The sequence below is a fragment of the Pinus tabuliformis genome, chromosome X (assembly GCF_031772625.1).
Source record: "Pinus tabuliformis cultivar Carrire ecotype Pingquan chromosome X, CPIR1, whole genome shotgun sequence".
In the NCBI taxonomy this organism is placed as follows: Eukaryota; Viridiplantae; Streptophyta; class Pinopsida; order Pinales; family Pinaceae; genus Pinus; species Pinus tabuliformis.
Genome location: NC_142308.1, coordinates 353,962,354 through 353,981,934, shown reverse-complemented (window position 1 = coordinate 353,981,934; position 19,581 = coordinate 353,962,354).

The window sequence follows — 19,581 nt, the reverse complement described above, 5'->3', positions numbered from 1 at the left end:
GAGTCATGGCAGAGAGTGATATAGTTCACTCTTAGGATGACACATGGGGGTTTACAGAGGTTTTCATCATATGGGGAGGCAAAAATTCTCTTTTGTTGCAAAGGTTCGAAGTTGGATTTGGATGGCTCAGCCTGGGTGCCATGGAGATGCCTAGGTATGATGTGTCTCGACTCTTTCAGTATTCCACCATCGAGTTCCAGGAGAGGAGGATACTCGCTATGCACGACGGGGAGTATGACATAGTGAGAGTAGCGCAACGTTAGCATGGTGGTGCCACTCTAGGACTAGCAGGGAATTGGGGCATCATCGCTCTTCAAAGCTCAATAACCTTTATGGATGCACCAACTACTACAAGGGGAGATCATATAGATCTTCCATTAGGCTTTATCGAGTCACTAATGGAGCAGAGGACTTTTGGTACTTTCACCGGGCAGGATAGAGAGTGGAGTGAGGGGAGCTTCGTGTTTGATAGGATTGCCTAGGATCATGGTATTGAAGAGTTCTTCCATATCAGGATAGTGCAGAGGTCAGGCAGTGGCACATCTGGGACCCTGGCACATTTTTCAGTGACAGTGGGGAGCAACAATTAGAGAGGTTGATTGCTCAGGCATTGCTTGAGCACAAGCGATTTTTGGTGCATTGGAAGAGCTTGTCGGATGAGGATGCCACTTGGGAAGGTGAGAACATTTTGGAGCATCCAGCTTTGAGGTTGCTTGAGGGCAAGCAAAATTTGGGAGGGGAGGACTGTCATGTCCCTTCTCAAACACATTTGTAACAGGGTGTTGCTGCACAATTTTGCACAATTTTGGCTAAGGAAGAGAACCCATCATTTTCAACTTAGGGAACTAGGAGGCAATTTGACTTTATTTGGTTTCTAGTGGAAAGTGGGGGCCACCAACATGGAGTTCAAATTGGCCCATTCAAATATCTTGGAGGAAAATTTGAATAGGTGGATGGAGGGGCCCACATGAGCAACTCCCATTTTGGATTCATTCTTACACCTTGCAATCAATATTACTTCATTGTTCGCTCTTTGTTTAGCTGAGTCAATGGCTATTTAGCTGAGTCAACCAGTTGTTTAGCCATGAACATCTCAAGCAGGAGATTCAACCTCTACTTCGAGGGACCATCCATGCCCACCCTAGAGAGGTAGTTCCATACTTATTTCAGGAGTTTTGAGAGTGTGTTACGGCACTATCAGTCAGCCACAATAGGGAGTGCATATTTCTGGCTATTTGGAGAATACGCAGGGGGAGTTTGGAGCTATCAATGATCAAGCATTTTCTGGGAGAGTTATAGGATTAGGAGAGCAGCAAAGGGTCAGCCTTTCTTGCGAGTTTGGAGCCAGCAGAGCCAACATCCCAGCAGTCTGATTTACAGTTACCTAGGCCTACATAGAGAGCCATCACTAGGCTCACGTGGGAGTTGGAGGAAGGAATTGTAGAGCTGGATCTGGCTGGGAGAAGTAGGAGATCACTTGGAGGGCCATTTGAGGAGGATTGCTGGAGTTGGGAGAGTAGAGATTGACAGGATCAGTCACAACAACAGAATTCGAAAATGGAGGAGGGAAAAGCTGTGAAGGGTCAATTTTTGAAGGTTGGAACCAAGGGAAACCCTTTCTGGGTTTTCTGGGTTTTGGGCAAGGATCACACTCCTAATTTTATAGAAATTTCTGGGTAGATCTAAGGGGTCAAACAGAAGTCCCAACTCAACCAGCAGCTAGAGGAGCTAAGGGGAATTTGGGCCAAAATTATGAGGTCAATATTTAGCCAATTCCTTCGTGGGTTTTTCTAGGTCTAGGGCAAGGAGTAAGGAGCTGAAATCTCATAATTTTCTGAGCACAAGAAGCAGTGATTCCAACCCTTCGAAGTCAACAGACAGAGTAGTTTTTTGGGGCAGTGCAGTTCAGTTTGGTGTAGCAGTTGTAGCAGCCTTCAGTTCAGAATTTTCTCACCTGGGTTTTGTCATGCTTGTCCATTGAGACAAGCCCGGGTGCACCATCGTATTATCTATTGTATTTTTCCTTCAGAAACCTAATAAAATTTCTTAGCAGATCTCTATTTCTAGTGTTTCCATGGATGCTTAATGTATATTTCATTTTTTTGATTGCTAGATTGTTTGTATGCTTTGTATATCACTTACGTTCTTGTTTAGTAACATTACAGTTAAAGTCAAGAAGGGGCATTCAAAGCAAATTGACACACAATAATCGATCTTCAAAGAAGGATCAAAGCAAGTCAAAGAACACCAAGCAAGAAATCAAGATCTTCTCAAACCCTAGATCGAAGAAATATACTCTAACAAGAGTCTTGGAATTATCTTCAAGAAGGAAGCAGGAAGAAAGACCGAAAAGTACTCCATAGATCATAACTCATACATCACCAAAGAAGTGGAAGTTGTTCAAATCTAAAGAAGATTAGATCGAAAGGCAATCTTCTCTCTGTTGAAGCAAGGATCTCATTTGAAAAAAATAATCCTAAAGAAGGCAGTCTTCCCTCACAAAAGTAAGAACCTTCTTAAAGAGATCATTTGAAGTAACAAGTTTGTCATCAAGTTGAAGATTCCATCTTCACAAATAAGTATCTTTTTATAATCTAATCTAGTAAAAAACGACTTCGTGTTTTAAGGAGAACCATAAGCTAGTTGGGATATCAAACTTCCTTGCATGGAAAAGAAGGATAGACATAGTCCTTGGAGTAAATGAAGTCATTGATCATGACCATGGAAAGGTCTCCAAGCCATCCAAAGCAAAAGCTTTATCTGAATACATGGAAAGGGATCTCAAGGCTCAAAATATTCTTAAGGAATTTATTAAAGATCCTCTCATTCCCTATGTAGCCAAGTTGGAGACATCTAAAGAAATATATGATAATATGGTAGAATTTTTCTCTAAAAGAATGATAGAAAATATCATATCACTTAGATTTGATCTATATAAATTAAAGGTGTTAAAGGATGAAGGGATATCGTCATGTCTCTCAAAAGCATCTCAAATAAAAGGTTAATTGTAGGATCTAGGAGAGATGGTATTTGATAACGAAATTATCTTTGTTATTCTAAATGCATTGACTGATGAACTAGGTAACCTCATATCTACTAGGGAAGAGGAAGTTATCCCATTCATCATATTATGGTCTCTTTACAGGAAGAAGAAGACAGGTTGAAGAAAGAAAGTAACAAAAGATCAGATATAAGGGATCAATCAGTGACAAGAAGAAAAGGGAAATTTGGAAAGTTTGGTCCTCCAAAGAAAAAGAAGAACATGGCGAAGGAAAGATGTTATGGTTGCCAGAAACTTGGGCGCTATAGAAGAGATTTTCCTAAACGCAAGAGGGGCAAGGAAGAACCCCATATTACTGAGGAAGTGAAAGAACCTTAGACAAAGAATCTTAAGAAGGAAGAAGCAAAAAGATATCTACTATGACTGAGATGAACTTCCTCACTAAGAAGGTACTTTCCACTTGTAATTTATATATAGGAGGCAGTGTAAATAAGATAGGATGCATCATATTAGAAAAGAGCATCGTAATAAAAGCATTAGAAGTAAGAACTCTTGACATGGGAAGCAAAAAGGATGTCTGGAACAAGTTTTATTCATTACAAAGAATGGGAGCTCTTGGAAACCTCATTAAAACCTCAAGTGATACTTATAGAAAGAAGTAGAGGTCATCATCGACTGGGATCATCATACAATAGTCAATAAGGAAACATTTGTTGGGTAAGGATATGAAAGATCCTCAAGTTTTCTATGATGGAATCCTTATGAAAGGATTCACCGATCTAAAAGGAAAGCAAAAGTTTCATCAGGAATTCCAACTCGTGGGATTGAAGGGATGATGGTATGATGACATAACAAGAAAGAAAATCTAAAGTATAAAGTTCTTTTGTTGAAATGAAGTTGCTACAGGAAGTCTAGATGACCGAAAGGAAAGATGAGGTATGTATGCTTACATGGATATTATGAAAGTCATGTCATATGGTTGCAGATAATATGGATCACTATTTCCATCTTGGGAAATATGATCAAAAGAAGAAAGGATCTCCTCCTCTGAAAGATTGCAGTAAGGCATAAGTCACACTAGATGAAATCAACATAATATGTTCTCATATGAATCATGAGGAAGCTAACTACAATTGAGGAACTCTGATTGCAAGCTCCTGGGAATGAAGTGTGAAAAGAAATGAAGAAATCATGAAAATATGCAACAAAGGTAGAAGTCATTCAACATTTAAGTCCAAGAAGAGTTGACTAGAATATCTCCTAGAAAGATATGAAGACTCTCATAGGAGTCGAAAAAAGATGGAGACCCTTGGTAATGGATTTATATGGGAAATGTGTTAATCTACATACAAGATAATGATACCTATAGGAAAATGTCATGGCCACAATGGTCATGTTTGATTTAAATGTTCATTTAATATTTTTGAATTAATATCTGGATGGGCTTATGTAGGACTACCAAAGGGAAGATCTATGGATGACTTCCAAGAAAACCATATTGAAGGATGTAAGATCCTTCTGGAAAATATGGCATGAAAGAAATTAGAATGACATGAAGCAAATATAGATGGAAAACTGATGGATCACTTTCTGATGAAATGAGTGTAGAAATTCCCACTATAGATCACCTGGTAATGCAATGTACTAAAGCAAAACACTTGATCTACTTCTACAAACAATTTAGCGGAATCTTAATCGAACATGAGCAACATCAAGCATGAACAAATATAACTGAGAATGAGAAGTAATCAACCATAACACAGAAGATATATCACTGGGTAAAGCACCAACCTAAAATCCCAACTCTGTATTATCATACAAGTGGAAATCTTGTTCAAGTTACAAAAAGAATCAACTCTCAAGCTATCCTGCTCTGTCTGCAATCAAACAATACTGCTCACAGACTGAATAGACATAGTATATGTCTTCCTCAAGCCCTCCAAGCCTCCTATTTCCTTGTGTAGTTTTGATTGGGGTCCAATGATATCACGTTTGTGAATTGGCCTCATCACACTCACTGTTACCTCTAATCCAACTGCGCAATCCTTAAGGAATACTATTCCTTCTACATGCTAAGAATATTCACAATGGAATATTCTAGCAACTGATAGTACACTGTCCCTCCATCTGATCTCAACTGGGTCTCTGACTGAACTAACATGCATGAGTTATCCATGAGTGAATCTTCAGTTATCTGAAATACAGTAGTTACATGCATGCAAGCATTAATTAACTGAACTCTCATTAATTTAACAAACTATTAAATTAATCTAACTGGACTTGACTCAGTTAATGGAGCCAACTAATTACAACTCACTCTTATCTCTTCAACTGATGGATAAATCCCTCAATCAAAGGAGAAACTGTTGCATGTCCTCACATAGACTTCATGTTCATAATTCCTTCCCCAAGATTAATTAATTAATCAATTTACAAACTACTGTTAATATCAAATTCGAATTTTACTTCCTATGTTTAGTCCAAGGACTGACTAAAATAAGAAGGGATCCCTCTCAACAAGAAAGAGATTATCAGTAACCCCAATCATGTCTCTGTGGAACTCAAACTTGCATTTTGACAATGCCTTAGTCATATCTGCATCCTGCTCCTCGGTCAAAACATACTGCAACATCATGATCCTCTTGACCACACAGTCCCGTAGATGATGGTAACGGATATATTTGTGCTTAGACCTGTCATGAAACACTGGATTCTCAAAGAGTTTTATGCAACTCTGATTATCACAGTGTATCACTGTAGGATCCATCATCTGAACAAACAATCCCACTAGAACCTTCCGCATCCAAATGACCTCACATGTTGCCTGACTGGCAGCCATGTATTCAGCCTCTGCTGAGCTAAGTGCAACTTATCTCTGTTTCCTACTATACCAAGAAACTGCAGTTGAACCAAGGTTGAAGATTCCTCCAAAAGTGCTCTTCCGGTTTGATGGACTACCAGCCCAATCCGCATCTGTGAAGCCTTGTAGCTTCACTCCCTCTGTCCATTTGTACCATAATCCATATTGTGTAGTGCCTCTAAGATATCTCAGCACATGCTTCGCTGCCTTCCAAAACAGCTTGGTAGGCTGAACCATAGCTTGACTCAGCTGGTTCACCACAAAGCATAAGTCGGGTCGTGTGTTCACCAAATACATAAGTGAACCCACCAGCTACCGATAAACAGTAGCAGCTACTACCTCACCTGAAGTAGCATCCTCCTTCCTCCAGTTCCCAGTTAGAGGAGTTTACATGGGTTTGCACTTCTCCATGTGAAAGCGCCTGAGTATCTCATTGGCATACTTGCCTTGAGACACAAATACTTCCCCATCTTTCTGCCACACTTCCATGCCTAGAAAGTAGTGCATGAGACCCATGTCCTTCATCTCAAACTCTCTTGCAAGGTCCTTCTCGCAAGATTTGATCAGCTGATCATCACCTGTCAAAATCAGATCATCGACATAAAGTACAATAATCAATGGCTTACCTTCTACCATGATGTGGTAAATGTTTGCATCTGCTTCACTCTTGGTGAAGCCCAACCCAGTGAAATAGTTGTCGATCCTGGTATACCAAGCATGGGGTGCTTACTTCAGCCCATACAGTGCTCATTTGAGTCAGCAAAAATGTGACTCACGATCGAAGGTCTCAAATCCTTCGGGTTGCTCAATGTATACCTCTGCCTCAATCTTCCCATTGAGGAACGTCGTCTTCACATCCGTCTGATGGATCTTCCAACCCATATGAGCTGATAGAGTTAACATCGATCTGATAGATGAGTACCTTGCTACGGGAGCAAAGGTCTCATCGTAGTCAATCCCCTCAACCTGTGAGAAACCTCGGGCAACAAACCTTGCCTTGTGTTTCTCAACACTGCCATCAGCTGCCTGCTTTACCTTGTAAAGCCATTAGGAACTAACCACTGACTTGTCCCTAGGTCTAGGGACAACATCCCACACACTGTTCCATATGATAGAATCGTACTCTTCTACCATTGCATCAACCCAGACTGGTTACTGCACTGCCTCCTGAAAAGAAGAAGGTTCAGTCGCTACACACTCCCCAACCAGGGCCATGTAGCCAGTGTATCTCTCGGGAGATCTCCTCTGTCTGCGCTGAGAGGATGGCTGCCCCACATTCTCTCTCACATCTAGCATCAATCTGTCAGCTTCCCACGAGCATTTCCGCCCATCTCTGGAAGACTCTCTAGGAGTGGTGGTCTCCAGTATTGGATCCTTTGCATGTGGCAGATCCACATCATCAGGAGGCTCATACTACTTTGGAACTAAAATTTCCTCATCACCATGCAACTTGAGCTCCATCTCAAGTGACACTTGCATGGCTCTCTGCTCGTCGAACTTTAGATCCCTGCGCACTACGGTCCTCTGACTGGCAAGCAGAAACACACGATAGTTGTGAGGTGTATTTGTGTACCCCACAAATATCCCCAACTCAGCTGTTGGGTCTAGCTTCTTCCGAGCATCTTTGGTCACATGACAAAGAACTGGTGATCCAAAGATGCGGAAGTGACTCACATCTGGTCGCTTCCCCGAAAAAGCCTCCATGGGTGTCTTCATCCCCAAAATACGATGAGGACTTCTGTTCTGAAGGTACACTGTTGTATTGTATGCCTCAGCCCACAGATGAAGTGGTAGGCTTTGGTCATGCAACATCGCTCAAGTTGCTCCCACAATAGATCTGTTCTTCCTTTCGACCACCCCATTCTGTTGTGGGTTATGAGATGCCATTAGTTCCCGTTTAATTCCTTTTGCAGCACAAAAGTCTTTAAACTGCTGGGAAACATACTCTCCACCATTGTCACTGTGCAAGGCTTTTACTTTCTTTCCAGATTCTTTCTCTGCCAAGGCTTTAAACTCACAAAACCTCAAGAAGGTCTGATCCTTCTTTTGCATAAAGTAGATCCAACATCTACGAGAAAAAGCATCAATAAAAATAACATAGTACCTTTGCTTAGCGATGGAGGCTGTAGAGAATGGTCCACGCACATCTGAGTGAACTCACTCCAGGATTGCTCCAGCTCTACTATCCTGATCCTGAAAGGAATCTTTTGCATACTTACCCAGGGTGCATCCTTTGCATGTGTCTGTTTTCTCTATTTTTCCCTTGGGTAAGCCGGTAGAAATTTGCTGCATGATCTTCAAGGCCCCGTGATGCAAGTGGCCCAGTGTTCTATGCCACAGCTTTCCAACATCTTGGCTTTGCACCACCTCTGCTTTGGAACTCAGTGCAGCACAGTCATCTATCTCCAGCTTGTAGAGATTCTTTACTCAAATCCCTATTCGCTTGGTTCGTCCGGTGCCGATATGCCTAAGGAAAACTTTCCCTTTACTAAAGACTACATCATAGCCTTTATCTTCTAGCATAGCAACAGACACAAGATTCTTTTTCAAACCCGATACATATTTAATAGCAGATAGGGTGAGAGGAGCACCACGCTCCCTCTGAAACACAACTGTACCTTCACCTGAGACACAGTACTTTCTGTTAGAGTCGGTCTAGTAGCCCTCCATCAGCGATCAAAGCTCTTTGCATTCGCATAAGTAGGTGTCTCATCAATGTCAATTTTTGCATTCCATTAGGCATGCCATAACCCTGATGGAGGAGCTGGTGTTTTTGTCCCCCTCTTGGCATTGCTGGATCAAATTTGTTTCAGTCCTTAAACTCTTTTAAAGCTTACTTGTCTTGTCTTGAAGTCAAAATTTCTAGGTCTAGGGTTTAGGTCAAATTTGTCTTCAAGGTCATGTCTCTGAAGGTCAATAAGTGCCCAGCAAGCTAGAGGGATGATTTTCAAAGTATTTCTTCGAAAGATTCTATCTTGTACAGTTAAATTTCACCTTGGATTTAAAAACCCTGTTTTTAAAGTCAAGGTCATTTTTCAAAATTTTGTAAAAAATGGTGAAATTTCAAAAAGCTTCAAAGGACAGCATGTAACCCTGGCTCCCTTGCCAAGATCACTCAGATGTTATCCCTGCAAAAAGTATCGAGCAAAAGCATCAAATTAGTCAATTTCAGGATAAAAGGAAACCAAAAACATCAAGTTTATAAAGTGTCAAAGAAAAACATTATAAAGTGGGTTTGGGCATGAAATTAATTCAAATCAAGGTTATAAAAGCCCAATCTCTCTCCATCGAGCCTCATTGTGCATCTAACTCACTTGCAAGAGAGATTGGGCGAGGGTTGGAGCGAAATTGTGAGCAGACCAGGCGCGCGACCCGTCAGACCAGGCGCGCGACCCGTCAGAGGCACGCGACCAGTCAAGCGCCTTCCAGCAGTGTTATTTTCTAACGGGCGCAACCCGTCAGTGGCGCGCGACCCGTTGGGTGAGGCGCGCGACCCGTCAGCGCCCTCCTTACCAAATCACCTGCAAATTCATCCAAGGAGCCAACAAAATTGCTAAATTGCCTAAGGTAGGCCCTCCAACTTACAAATTGCTGCTTGTTATGGTTAAAGACATCATGAATACATGTTTTAAAGATCTCATTGTGCAAGAGAAAAAGCTCTATATGGCTGTGGTTTAAAATTGTAAAATATGCCTAGGGTTTTATGTTGTTTTAAGGTTTTTCCCTTGTAAATCATTTTTCCCATTTCCCATGTCATTTTCCTTGTCTTTCTATATAAATTTCCCTTTTAAATTTGTAAAGAAAACCTAAACCCTACCCCTTTTCCCTAAAAAATGAAGAATCAAGCCCTAACCCTACCTCTCATTATACCCATGTAAACAATGTATATAATGATGCATATGCAATGATTTTTGCAATGTTTTTTCCCTTAAATCCCTGTTTTATATATTTATTCCCATTTTCCCTTTAAAGGTGTCCCTCCCCTAACATTCCCCTTGTGCTCCTTGTCCCCTTGAAACAGCATATAAATCAGCATTTTACAAGGTAGAAACAGCAGTACATTTTGGCCACTCTGCTCCTTAAACAATGTCAGAAACCGAAACCTATGAGCAGAGTGATGACCAGGCATCAGCTTCAGAGATTGAGGTACAGAGGAGGCCTCATAAGGGTGGAAAGGGCGGTCATCATAGGCGAGAGGAGCCCACCTCTTTGACAGATTTACAAGCTTGTCCTATGGCAGTCTCATGTTTCCAGTACATGTCTTGCTATGAGTTTTGCGAGAGGATCTCTCGGATTCAGCACCACAGAGAGTTGGCTCGCCTATTTGTTTTACACTTGCATGATGGACATGTCAACCTTGTCGGGGTGGACTTTACATTGACACCCGAGATGATTGCACAGGCCACAGGGATACCTAATGTCGGAGAGGTATGGAATAAGCACAAGGTGTTGGACAGTGTTCATTTTGAGCCTTTCGTTAGACCAGCACTCATGAGACACTTGACAGGAGTGTTTCCCTTCAGATTTCTCAGGAGTGAGTATGCTCCCATGATGAGGCTCATCATGCTGTATTTTACCTGTGAGGGCAGATTTTCATAGGTATATTCGTACCATATTCGCCTATTGATGCACTTCACACGGGTACGGATGATGAACATCCCTGTTTTCTTCTATCAGAACATTGAGAGGATGGTGTCCATGATGCAGAGGAAGAGCCCGGCACAGCAGTATAGGAGCCTTTACCATTATGGTTTGATTCAGCTTGTGGTGTTACATCAGTTGGCTCGGCAGGGCATCTCATGGGAGGAGTTCATCTCTCGTGAGCTTTTCACAGCACCACCACAGCCACATCCTGAGGTTATTCACGAGGAGGGAGGACCATCACAGTAGCATGACATCCCCGTCACTAGACATGTCAGCTCCTCACCTTTGGTTACTTATCAGAGAGGTCAGAGGGCCTTATTTGCAGCAGCTCGGCGAGTACTTTCTCCACAGCATGTGGAAGGGGTCTCGCCTTCTTCATCAGCTCAGCGAGTGTTATCTCCATAGCAGGTGGAAGGGGCCTCGCTTTCTTCAGCAGCACAGGCAACACAGAGGGGCAAGCAGCCCAAGATTGATGAGGGGCCATCAGGTATTCCAGCTATCGAGCTTATTGATCTTGATGTTAGTTCTCCTAGCCTAGAGTCGAAGGAGATCATTCAGCACCTTAGAGCTGAAAATGATGCATTGCAGAGGAGATTAGAGGGGGCACAATGGACAATCTCATATATAGAGCAGCGCAAGAAATAGTTGGAGGATGAGCAAGCTCTTGATGAGTTGTGGAGGATCCGTAGTGACCGCAACTTGAATCGAAGAAGACCCGGTGATCCATTGCCCGCTGAGCGAGAGTCCATGCTTATCCAGCTCAATGCTCACTTGGAGAGGTTGTTGGCTAAGGCCAACCAAGATAAAAAATTGTTGAGAAACATGAAGAACCATTATTGGGCGAGAATGCACGTGTGCAAGGCAAAGATGAAGATGTTCCAAAGGCGGTTGGCCAAGGCACAAAAAAGGAGAAAGAGGCCCGATCCCCTCCATATCTTCGCCGAGGCCTCACTGAAGGACCAAAGCACTAAATAGCCTAGCCACAGCACAAATCCCAAGAAATTTTGAGCATTTTTGGTAAATTTTGGTTTTTCAGGCAATTTACAGGTTTTGTCCCTTTAACGGGTCTCACCCCCCGCGCGACCCTTTCTCTTGGCAACTTCATTTTGCAAAAACTCAGCATTTCCAGATTTGTCATGAAAAGTTACATATGCTCATCCATGGCCAAGAGATTTTATGAAGTTTTGGGCCTCCAGAAAGTCAAAAAACAAGCAAAAAATGACTTTCTGCCACATTTTTGAGACAAAGAAAGCAGTCTTGGGAGATTGCAATTTTGGAGGGGCAAATGACCACCAAATTCAGAAATTCCAGTTGGGTCGGAAAGTAGACTCACAGAACTTTACAACAAGCCTACTCTTGCTCAATTTGGACACCTGGAAGTGCCCCAAAAGTGGTCCCAAAGGCGCGCGACCTGTCAGGAAAATTTCTCCAAATTTCACTGTACAGCTCAGAAAAACGCAGATTTGACCATGTTTGACTTTTTGGAGTGGATTGTTATCCTCCTTGATGTAAATAATGTAATTTTTTGATACTTTTACACTTATGTATCTCTTCTAGAAGATTCATTCATGAAATAGGTGAAAATTAAATGAATGAATTGGTTTCCTAGCTTATAGAGGCAAGTTGTTTTGACTGCCTAGTTTTCAGTGCTTAGTTTAGAAGTGGTTGAAACAGCTCCTAGGATAGTGAGCTCGACCCATGGAGGCAGGGAAAGAGGTTAGATGATCTATATTATGTACTTTCTTGCTCATTTTCATGGTTGGACTCTTGAGGGAGAAGCTATCATTATATTATTCACTGTATCTCTGCAATTTTTGGCTAAGGAAGACCAGGGTTTTGCAGTCCTTTTTGGGATTCTTGTGGTTACATGTATTGATGGTGTGTTTCTCTATGTACTTGTAAGTGTGTTATGTGAATCATTTCCTTACTTTCCTTCTGCACATTAAACAAATGAAGTGTTAAAGTAGAATTCATGACTGTCATGCTCTGCTTTTAAGTTTGTTTAATTTCAATGTTTTCTGCTATTTAAGGAGAATTCAAAGTTATTGTTTGCTCTCCTTAGCTCCTCACCTGTCTTTCTCATCCATTCACCTCCATCTAAGGCATCAATATTGTATCCTATCTCGCACCAAAGAACCCCCTGTAGAAACTGTGTCCTATCCCCGCACCCAAAATTGCCACTCCTCAATTTGCCACCAAAAACCCTAAAAATTCCAAATCAACCCTTTTGATCAGTTTACTAACCTAAAATCAGTGTTACCCTATTGGTTATCTCGCCCATTGAAGATCTTTATCGAGGTAGACCGGAGAGACCCCTCTCCCACCTCGTAGGGCTAGCTACGAGGCTAAGTGGTTTGATGTTGCCTTGAAGTTTAGCTTTCTCAGCCTGAGGTGAAATTTCAACCGCTAACACTTTCCATCATCACCCATCTCGAACTGCATCTAGAGATCCTTCTTCTCCATTGCACTGAAAAGATTCTTATCACCCGACATGTGGAAAGAAGCTCCACTATCCAGGTACCAAACACATCCCACCATGGATGAAACCATGCATGCGATAAGCGAGAAATCCAGCTCAAACTGTGAGGCTAATGCATCACCATCAGATCCCTTGGAGGAACCCTTCTTGGATTTCTTTTGTGGACAATTCATTGCATAATGGCCCACTTCATGACAGTGAAAGCATCGCACTTTCGACTTGTCAACCTTCTTCCCACCATGAGAAGATTTGGATTGGGACACCTTCCCTTTCCCTTTCTTAGCTTTACTTGCTAAAGCTAGATTTTCTTCATCATCTTGTTTTGATGAAGAACCATCCCTGGTACTTCGCCTTATCTCCTCTTGCATTAGATCCGACCAAAGTCGTTCCCAATCTGGCAGTTTCTCTCTTCCATTAACCGAGTCCTGGTATTTATGCCAGCTCTTAGGAAGACCGAGGAGTGCAAGACTCACCATGTCATCATCAGCTGTCATGATCCCTACGCTTCCAACCTCATCCATGTAGGTGGTGAGCTTGTTCAGGAACGTAGAGATTGTGTTGCCCTTTTTGCACTTGATCTTTCGAAGTTTATCTTTCAGCGCCAACTTCCTCTTATCACTTTTATTCTGATAAAGATATTTCAATTTTTTCTACATCAAAAATGGAGTCTCCTTCCCATGGAGGCTCGAGACAATGTGATCTCGAACTCCCTCCAGGATGATTCTCCTTGCTCTAGCCACACACTTTTTCCATTCTGCCAGTTGAGTAGCATCAGTCGACTTCTGGACTTCTTGATCAATGAAGTCCTTTAGACCATTATCTTCTAATACTGCCTCCATACAATCCTTCCAGGCTATATAATTTGAACTGCCATCAACGGCATATTCGAGTTTTAAACCATTGAACGCCATCGGTGAAATAGATGTGATAAGAACTCAATTCAATATTCAGAAACCAAAATTCGAACTTCTCCTACTTGTATATTGTTCTTCCTTGATCACCTTTGCTTTGATACCATGTAGAAATTCCCACTGTAGATCACCTGGTAATGCAATGTACTAAAGCAAAACACTTAATCTACTTCTATAAACAATTTAGCGGAAGCTTAATCGAACATGAGCAACATCAAGCATGAACAGATATAACTGAGAATGAGAAGTAATCAACCATAACACAGAAGATATTATTAGGGCCTAAATCTACCTCAGGCTGAGAAAGGTAGGATCTAGGGTAACATCAAACCACGCTTAACCTGGTAGCTAGCCCTACCAGGTCGGGAGAGGGCTCTCTCCTTGTCAATCTCAGGAAAATATGGCCAATAAAGCTTGAGATGACTGATGTATTGACTGATTTTAGGCTAGGTATGTGTACAGAGGTGTTTGATTAAATTTGATGATGTTTTGTTGGCTCAAATGTGAAAGACAGATTGGGGCCTGGGAAATGAGGCTCAGTTTTTGCAGAGATCTCTATGGAGCAAGGTAGGCAAGCGATTTGGTACTTCAAATTGAGTGATATGGAGAGGTTTTAGATAGATGAGGAGTTGAAAAGGGCATGAAAAACTCAGGGATCCTTTCCAAACAGCTGAAAACATAGATAACTAAGCAAACCCTAGGAAGAGCACTGCACTTTCAATGTATTCTACCTTTATCCTTGTTTGATTTAGTTAAGATGAAATACAGAGAGATATGGCATACATAAAACACATGTAGACTTACAATTACAAAAGAAAACACAATACCACAGCAATATGCCACATGAATCCCATAAAGTGTTGCAAACCACTGGTCTATTCCTTAGCCAAACTGCTGAAATGAGTATACAATAAGCTCCACGCTTTCCCAAAAGTCCAACCACGCTAATGACTGAAAAATTACAAGATATAGGCAACCAACAAATCATCCTAGCCTCTAGGGGTCGATCTCATAAGATTAGGAGCTGTTCCAACAAAATTTAAACTAAGAACTAAGAAGTAGGCAGTGGAACAGCTTGCCTCTAAAAACTAGGAAACTGATTCATTCAGTTGCAAACTACCTTTTAATGGATGAATCTACCTCTATGAGTGAAAATTTAGCATAATTACATCAAAATCCATCATGTCACTTTAAATTACATCATGAGTTTGACAATTATAAGGAAAAAAGTCAAACTGTGAAAAAACTAGGCGAAAAACAAAGAAGGCAAAAATTCAAAAATTACAAAAAGTGTCCCAAATTTTTTGAAATTTGGGCTGAGTGTCCTTCATTAAGTGATATCTTGGGCCAAGGAAGCCTCGGCTAGGATCTGAATTTTATCTTGCTCTTTTTTCCTCCTTGATGCCTTCTTCAACTTGGCCTTCAAGTTCCTGATTCTTGCTTGGCACACCATATTTCTGGACAAGTAGTGATATGCCATGTTTCTCAACATATTTTTCTCGTTGATGGCCTTCTCCAGCATCCTCTCCAAGTGGATATTTGTCCTCTCCAACCAAGACTCACGATCAGCATTGATTTCTTGTTCAAGTGTTGTGAACTTGACTTTCCTCCTTTTGGCAGCTTGTCGGTTTTCTCGTATGTTTCTTAGCTCCATTATGATTTGTTGATCCTCCAGCTGTTTGTTTCTTTGCTCCATATATTTGGCTATCCACTTGGCTCTTTGTAGGTTGAGAGACAAATGCTGAATGTTAGCTTGTTTCTCCTGGATGATCTCTCTAAGCTTTGAGCTTTGTGAGCCCAAATCGGTGTCATCATCCTAAATAAGAAAAAAACTTGTCTCCTGCCCTCCTGAAGGCCCCTAATCCTGTAATGGCTGCTTGCCCTTATCCTGTACCTGCTCTACTGATGGAGGAAAACAGACCCCTTCCACCCTGGGTGGAGATAATACTCGCTTTGCTGCTGCAAACAACCTTCTAGTGCCCTTTTGGTAGGTGACATATACTGGCACACTAGCGGTTTGTGTCTCATGAAGCTCCTGCTGATGTGAAGGTCCACCTGTCTCATGAAAAGCTACTGGAGGTACTTGAGGAGTGGTGAAGACCTCATGTGAAATGAAATCCTCCCATGAGATGTTCTGTAAACCAAGTTGATGCATGACCACAATCTTGATTAGTGCAAAATGATATATGTTGTTATACTGCTGCTGAGGAGTCTTCTTGTGCACTAAGGTGGTCATATTTTCAATGTTTCGGCAAATAAAGTAGGGGAGGTTCATCATTCTCACCCTAGTGAAGTGCATCAACAATCTGATATGGTAGGCATACAAGTGAGAAAACCGGCCCTCACAGCTGAAATACTTAATTATGAGTTTCATCAAGGGAGCATATGAGTCTTTCAGATACCGGAAAGGAAATACTCTACTGACATGTCTCAAATAACCAGCCTTGATGTAAGGCTCATAATTTTCTCTGTCAATCTGCTACCTCTTATTCCACTACTCACCAACATTAGGAATGCCAGTTGCTAGAGAAATAGACTCCGGTGTCAAGGTGAATGTCACACCTGCTAGAGTGACTTGGCCATTTTGAAGATGGAGCACAAACAACCTGGCCAACTCATGATGGTACTGGACTCTCTCTACCATCTCACAGAACTGATAACAGGATTGGTGTTGAAAACATGTGACAGCAAGAGGACAGTCCTGCAACTCAGCAAGTGAAGTAGGCTCCTCTCGTATATGTTTGCCACCCTTGTGAGGTCTTCTTGGTGCATGCATTTCTCTAGGAGAATCATTGTGTGTCTCCTCATCTCGGTCATAGGAGGGATCAAACTCCATGTTTGCTAATGTGTGAGTTTTCTTGATGAGTATGAAGAGATTTATGGTGTTTTTAGTTTTCTGCTACCAAGGATGAGAATGTATGAGGGACTGTGGAGGGAGAGGGTATGAGGGGTTTTGGGAATGTTATTGACAAGTTTTTTGGGAAATAGGGGGTTTAGGGAATAGTATGTAGGCTTAGGGACAACAATTAGGGTTTAGGAATTTGTAACTAGGGTTTGGGATAGTGGGAGTTTGGGATATGGGTTTAGTGAATTTTAGGAATATGGGAATTAGGGAATGAGTAGATGAAACTGGAAAATAAATGGAGGAGTCAAAGAGTGAGGGAGTGATGGAGTGGACTTGGTAGCAAAAACACAAATGCAAACCCTAGGCAATTATTTTTGAGCAAAAATTGCAAGGAGGTAGGGTTTGAGTTTTATCTCATTAAACCACCATAAATTTTAAGAGAAACTCATTCACTAGCAAGGGAAAAAGGTTTGACTTACTTGCACACCATAGGATTGAGCAAATTTGGAAATTTGAGAGAGTTTATGGGTGAAATCGGGCTTGCAGCTCTATGTGTCGCGGCACAAACCCAACACGCTGTGCTTGCTCTATGCGTCACGCCAATGTATTTTTTGCACTGTGGGGGGCGGCCCAATGCACTACACTAGCTCTATGTGCCGCACCCATGACCCAATGCGCCGCGCCCCTGAACTTGCATAGTTTTTGCTGCAATCTTGCTCCCTTTCTCCAAGATTGCCTTCTCTTGTTCAATCTTTCTCCTTTGAATGCAAATGAGCTCTTTGAACATGACCAATAAGTTATATACAAGAGATTTTTATTTTTCACTCATAAAACCCACTTTTATAATGTTTTCATTGTGACTTACTTTTTAAACTCTGTTTTTGGGCAGTTTACTTCATTTTTGCCTTTGATGAACTGAATGATTTGATTTTTTGTTTGCCTTGCAGGGGATGGAGTTGCTGAAGCTTGGCAAGGTGACCAGGGTTGCCACTGAAGTTATTTACATATGAAAGAACTGAAATTACATCAAATTTATACATAAAAACATAAAATACTATGTTTTTCCTCAAAACAGGGTTTTGAGGAAAAATCAATCACTGAGTGAGTGGTTATGGAAATTATTGTTGCTGGAACTTTATTTGACCTCCTCATGTGCCTGCTGACCATCACTGAGCATTTTGAGACCTTATTGACGAAAACCCTAGACCTAATGAGACCTAAAACCCTAAAATGACTTTTACAAATTTAAAGACAAAAAATTGACTGGCAGATGATCTAGATGAGGGAAAATGGGCCAGCACATGAAGGAAAATGTATAATAAGCCACTACCATCAGATGATCCATGATCCTAATGGAATGCAGCTGATCGGGTGAGACTCCTAACATGCAATGCAACAAGAGAATTTGATCACTGACGGAGGGATGAAGATACCGACACTAACATTGGCTCCAATGGGGATGGTAGCTCCTTGGAGATGCCAAGAACTACAGATCTCTGGGAAAGCAGGCAGTGCCTTCACTCATTGGGCTATGGAGACAATAACTTCAACAAACCAAAACCAAACTCTTGACTCAATTTCAGGACTGAAATCTGACTCAAAACTGACTCAATTTCAAGACTGAAATCGACTAAAAGACCTGACTCAAACAAACCAAACCAAAACTGAAATCAAACCTCAGTTTTATAGCCTTCACCTCGGGCCCCAAACTGAAAGAATGATGACAGCACACACTTGCAATGAAATTTAAACAAACTGGTATGTACAGTGATACATATGACAGCAGAAAACATTTCAAAAATAGTACCGTTTGAGCAGCCGACCGTTGACCGGCCCACCTGGACAATCTTCTCCATTCATTTCTTTCAGAAGGAAAGCATTTTGGCCCCGATATGCAGCAATTCTGAAAGGTCCTTTCCAAAGATTCTCAAATTTGCCATGCTTACCTTTATCTTCGTTTCTTGCATCCCATTTTAGCACTACATCTTCTATTTGAAACTTGTCTGCCTTTGCCTTTCGATCATATATCTTCTTGATTCTCTCTTGCAGCTTGAAAGTGTTCTGGAAAACCTCCTCTCTAGTCTGTTGTAAATGGATCATTTGATTGATTCTTCGTTGCAAATGATCATCCTCGCTGCCAGCTTCCTGTAGAAGTTTAACCACCGGGACTGCGAGAGAGGTCGGGAATACAGTGTCAACACCATACACGAGCTCGAAAGGGGACATGCCTATAGATTTCTTTTGACTCACTCTGTCTGCCCAAAGTGCATTAACCAACTTTTTGTGCCAATTCTTCTTGTTCGTTTCTAGCAGCTTTTTGATAATATTGACCAAGGATTTATTTGAGGATTCCGCCAATCCATTGCCTTGTGGATAATATGTAGTTGAGTGCCCCAAAGTAATTTGATATTTATTACAAAAATCAATCATTCTTTTAGATTTAAAAGTTGTTGCATTATCAGTGATCAGCTTGTTTGGACATCCAAAACGAGACAAAATATTGTTTTCAAGAAATGAAATGATTACCGAATTAGTGGCCTGCCTAGTGGGAATCGCCTCAATCCATTTGGTAAATTAATCTGTCGCTGTGAGGATCCACTTATGTTGCACTGAAGAAGTAGGATGAATCTTGCCAATGAAGTCCAAACCCCACTGCTGAAAAGGAGCACTTACTTCGATCAGTTTAAGCGGTAAAGGCTGCGATTTTCTTCTACCTTGAAAAATCTGACATTCGTGGCAGCTTGTAACAGTTTTGTACACATCAGCAAAAAGAGTTGGCCAATAATATCTCGCTCTCAAAATTTTGTTGGTTGTTGTCTTCCAAAAAATATGACCCCCACA